The following is a 5,621-nucleotide window of genomic DNA, read 5'->3' as shown; positions in this document are numbered from 1 at the left end:
TACACTTACTCACTCTGAAGGGGCATCTAAGACAGTGATCACCTTACCGAAGCGCTCTGAGGTGAGCCCTGCCCATTCGTCTGTGTAAATCATCCTCTGACGCCCATATCTAACAAGATAGCATAACGCCATATCTTGGTCGGAGACCCATGACTTTATTCTCATGTGGTGGTGCTTGGGTCAATCCAGCCACATCTAGGCACAATCTGACTTGGTTGACGATGTCATCTCTCCCAAATTCGATGGGTCACATTGTGTTCCACGGCTGGGAAACGATCAGGCGGTGGCGATTGCAAGCAAATTTCTCCTCTTTCTTTGTCCCAGTTTGTTCAGTTAATTATCCGTGTTTTGCGTCCGTTCTTCAACATCCTTTTCTTCTTATGATTTTTCTTCCATGGTAAAGGGTGGCTGTTCATCCTTTTTTTGTGTACATACCGGTACTTGCAGCAACCAAACCAAAAAGAATGAGTTTTGCTCATCTTTATCGGATCACACGTTTAAGTTTTCATTATTGTTAGTCAATCAAACACATTCTATGTTCCTCTCCTTGTGCATGTGCATCCTCAACCCTTCTCCCCGCGCCCTGACCATCTTTCTCGTGATGTCGATGTGGTGAACATGCCATCTCCAATTTTCGCCAACAATATGTGTGCTTGGGTGGCATTCCACCCAGACAAACCAAAAAACTATGTCCATGTCGAACTGCTACAGCGAAACCCCCCTCCAGGAGCCTTTCTCCGCCCCTAAAATACGCTATAGAAAACCATGCTCATTTGAGGTTTGGCTAGCAAACGAGCACAATTTTAGAGCATGCACGTTCATACGGGTGCCAGCCAAGTAAAATGACATGCAACAAAATTTGTGTACATGTTCTGTATGGCAGCCTAGCGCATCCTTAGAAGATACGTTCCATTTTTACTGAAGACACAAACCTAGAGATAGTTTTGCTATTTTGTAAGAGAAAGACTATGATGATCATGATTTATGGATATCTACTGGAAGTAGCCGGTTCAACATAAGAACATCCATCCATACAAGCCAATAACACAACACACCGGCTATAGCCTGAAGAAATGTAGAAAACAAGCGCACACACAGAAGCGGCACCAGCCAACATTAACCTTAAAAATGAATGACAATATGGTTTGATGGTTCACAGATGAGGAAATACATGCTTACTCACTCTGAAGGGGCATCTAAAACGGTTATCACCTTACCGAAGTACTCAGAGGTGAGTCATGCCCACTCACGAACCCTCTGCAGAAATCTTCCTTTGACGCCGATATTCTCCAGGCCAGGATCAGGGCATATCCAGGTCGCGATCCAGGGTTGTAATCTCATGTGCTCAAGAACACAAGCATTTTCCAGGATACAACATGCAAGTGTGGTCTGAGCAGTGTAACACCGGAACCCGCTGATGTAGACATTCCTGAGATGATCGTGGCGATGCATGTGGGGACCTTCCTCCATGAAATCATCAGGCACCGAAACATTACAGTGTGAATACGTCATCTGCATTTGGATGTTAGCAACCACTCAGTCGGAAACAATCCAAGTACGGGTCTTAACTATAGCAACAAAATGCCACTCACATCCAAGTGCAACGTCTCCAGTTGTGGTGTGAGATTTAGACAACAAGCCAGCTGAAGAACTCCATTGTCAGCCTTTGGTACGCTAGAGATGATAGTTAATCCGCAAGTCATGTGCCGCAAATGCATAAACATGCCATGTGGTCTTGGTGCCACCTTCTCCAACTGAAACATGATAGGGAAATACGATAAAATCAGAACACAGTTTCAAGAACAATGAGGTAAGCAAACAAGAGTAGATAAATAGACACCAGGTAACCTGTTCATATGCAAGTACATGAGCTTGCACACTTAGTGTATTCACTCCCAAAATGATTGGAACATCATTGAACACATGGCTCAGTCCTTTACTACCTTCAAACATTATTGTTGCCTTCTCTAATTTCGAGCAACCATGATGCACTATAGGGATCACTGGCCCTTGGTACTCAAAATGAGTTAGATCACCAGCATGAAACTCAACCATCTCAACATCCATTATATCAACTAGCAAATGCTTGAGCTTATCAAGTTGGCGTGGTATGCTCAAAGTTGTTACACCGGAGCACTTGATCATCTCTAGGTCCTCGAGTGCTATCAAATTTGCTAAAAAGCTTGGAAACAATGACTGCACAAATGAGCTACCTTGAGCATCTAAGACCTCAAGAGGAAAGTGATGAACTATGTCGAACGGGCAATCAATTATCTTCAGATTAAAATCTATTATCTTTGCTTTTGATGAAGCAGCAAAGCTAACCCATCTGTTAAGATGTTCAGAGTCCTCTTTGTGCAGGCCACACCTAATGCTGAACTTATTGATTCCTAGCCCACTATGATGTTGAATAACACAATCTATATGCTGAACTTATTAAACCCTAAACCCTATATATATACCCTATATACAGACGGTCTATTATGCTAATATTAGCAGAATAACTATTCTGCACACCACTTCTGCACTGCATGCTGAACGCAAGTGCACGTCATTCTTTGAACCAAGTGTGTTGCAGTACTCACACGAGTGAACTTCTCGTCGGAAAAAACTGCACGCGTTATTTCTTCGGTATTGTTTTTGCTCTAGTTTTTTAACCATTTATCGGAATGAGGCGTGTAATATACCGTTGAAAAGCTATGGATTAGGTGCAACTTCGACATGTTGAACACTTTTCGAGATTCCACACGGTTTAAGAGCAGTTTTGAAAATGGTGCGGCCCATGACAAGTGGCAGCGAGCGTTTTTTCGTGGTTTCTTCTAAACCGCTTGTCGGAATGAAGCAAACAATACGCCGTTGGATAGATATCATCGAGGCGCATCTTTTTCATATATAAATTTTTCTCTAATTCCTTTCGGTTTAAGAGCAGTTTCAAATTTACTAAATCGCGGAATTCTGTTTTTCAAATTTTTTCAAATTTTTGATACTGTTATTGCTTCAGTTTTTGAACCATTTGTCGAAACGAGGCGTGTGATACGCCATTGGAAAGCTAGGGACGAGGCGCAACTTTCATATGTTGAAATGCTTTTGAGATTCCTCATGGTTTTAAGTTAATTTTAAAAATCGTGTGGCGGATGATGAGTGGCAGCGGCCGTTTTTCGTTAAATTTTTTCAAATCGCTCGTCAGAATGATGCAAATGATACATCGTCAGAAAGATATCGACAAGGCGCAACTTTTTCATGTAGAACACGCTCTCTAATTCCTTACGGTTTAAGAGCAGTTTTAAAATTACTAAAATGCGGATACTCTGTTTTTTCGCGATACCAAAATCGGCGTGTGTACTTCATCCGACAGAAAACCGCACTTCATCGGACGAAAAACCGCACTGCATCAGACAGGTAAGAGAACTGCATCGTTTCATTTATTCAAACGTAATTTTTTCAAGGACGAGAAAGTAGAGTGCACTTCACATCGGGTGTAAATGAACCACAACACTATCAAGAAGTGAACCACATTAATTCTCTTGGCTACCGAAACAATTTTTTTGCACTTACGGAATGAACAACATCATACGGCCGACCGCACTGCTTCATAATGAAAACTGCACTGCATCGGACGGGCAAGCGAGCTGCATAATTTCTTTTGTCGGACCTAAATTTTTCTCAGACGAGTTTTTGTTGTCTTTTTTTCAAAAAAAATTGTGAACACCGCACTGCTTCGAATTGAAAACCGTACTGCATACGTGGGTCAAGCAAACTGCATGGATTCCTTTGTCCTTTTTATTAAAAAAAATATGAACGAGAGCTGACCGCAGAGACGACGGCAAGTGAACCCATCACTCTTGAAAGTGATCCACAACACTCTTGAGAGTGAACCTCATTAGTTTTTTTACTAGTTTAAATGTCTTTCAAAAAACACAACATAAACTTTTTAAATACATGGTGCAAATGGAGAGGGATGGGTGGAGGAAGGGCACCATGGTGGAAACACCATGCTGCAGTAAACTACGGAAATGAAGAGGGATGGGAGGACGAAGGGCACCATGGTGGAAACACCATGCTGCCGTGGGCTGCTCCACCCGCCATCTGCTCGGAGTCATGGTGCCAGCGACAGCACGCGGTGGCCATGCATGAAACCACATCGGTGCACATGGTGCACTGCTGGTAGGATCTGGCTGAACTGCACATGCTAAATCAAGAAAATAATGGAAGGGGGGATTGTTCTGAACCACACCGCAACACAAGGTGCACTGCACCATGCGTCCCCAGCGAACCCTGCCTAGAGGAGGACGTCGATGTATCATTCGTTACCTCTGAAGATCCTGCCTTCAGCCTTTTTCATTGTCATGATTTTTTTGACTGATATTGCAAATTGCCGTTCCCAATCCAATCACGTCAACATGACCTTCATCCTTATGTATACAACAGGGGTCTCGAACTCATACACAGAGACAACGAGGATCGAGTTGGACTCCATCTAGATAGGAGAGATGAGCAAGATCGGCCTCTCCAGCACGAAGGTGTTTTCTAGTGCACTGCAGGGGAGGAGGAGGGGGACTGCGTGATTTTTGCCAGCGAGAGATGGATGTCCGTCGCCCTCATCATGCTGGAGTCGGAGGTAGGGCGCGGGGGCAACTGCTCGGGGATGAAGAAGAGGGCGGCACCGTGACGCCAAAGAAACTGCACGCGCGCTCTCCATGAACCTCACACACGCGGGAGTAGTTGTGGAGTGCAGGCCCTCGGAGGGGATCTCACCGGAGGAACTCACCGTCCGGGGCCCGATGGTTGGGGGACGGCTGAATCCACGGACGGAGAGCCACCGGAGTTGTCGAACTGCATAGAGGGAAGTAGCAGAGGAGTCAGCGGATGTTCACGGACGTGCAGGCACTGGTCGTCGGCGCCGCGGGAGGAGGAAGAGGGGCGGTCGGACCAGTCACCGGCGGCTAGATCCGCGACGAAGCAGGCCGGCTGGGTGGCTGGATCCGGTGTTTGTGGATCCGCAACGGGGCGGGACAGGTGCGGCGAGGAGGGAATGGGGAGGTGGGCCGTTGAAGTGGGGCACGACGCGGGGAGATCGGGGCACGGCGCATCGGCCGGGGGCGGCGCGTCTAGCAGGGGGGCTCGGGCTGGTTACGGGCCGCCGGTGGGGTGGCTCCTGCGGGACTCTGACACGCTGGTGCTGGTGCCGCGTGGTGGGAGGTGGTGGCCTGGCGGTGGGCGGCGCAGTGGGAGGAGGTTGCCAGGGTAGCGCGCGGTGGGTTGGGGCCGCCGAAGAAGGTGCGGGAGGTGGGCGGCGGGGAGGTGGGCAGCTAGGTAGTTGACTTTGTGTTTAGTCGAGGGAGAGTTGGGCTGGGTGTTAGCAGAATAAGACTCTTAAGTGTGTTATCATAATAGACCCACCCTATATATAGAAAAGGGGGAATTTGTCCCAGTTCGTAAGGGCCTTTAGTCCCGGTTCATGAACCGGGACTAATGGGTCGTTACTAATACCTCCCCCTTTAGTCCTGGTTCAAACACGAATCGGGACAGATGTGCCTCCACGTGGCCGGTGCGCTGAGCCCAGGCAGGGGGGCCTTTGGTCCGGTTGGAGGCACCAACCGGGACCAAAAGGCCTCCACGCG

At 47.2% G+C, this 5,621-nt stretch overlaps 1 pseudogene; it reads right to left on the bottom strand.

Annotated features, from left to right (window-relative positions):
• Nucleotides 1-1,179: 1,179 nt before the first annotated feature.
• Nucleotides 1,180-5,621, bottom strand: part of LOC119339563 — a 24,603-nt pseudogene continuing 20,161 nt past the window's right edge.

The sequence above is a fragment of the Triticum dicoccoides genome, chromosome 7B (genome assembly GCF_002162155.2).
Source record: "Triticum dicoccoides isolate Atlit2015 ecotype Zavitan chromosome 7B, WEW_v2.0, whole genome shotgun sequence".
Lineage (NCBI taxonomy): Eukaryota > Viridiplantae > Streptophyta > Magnoliopsida > Poales > Poaceae > Triticum > Triticum dicoccoides.
Note: the sequence above shows the minus strand (reverse complement) of the source record. Positions and strands in the feature narration are given on the sequence as shown.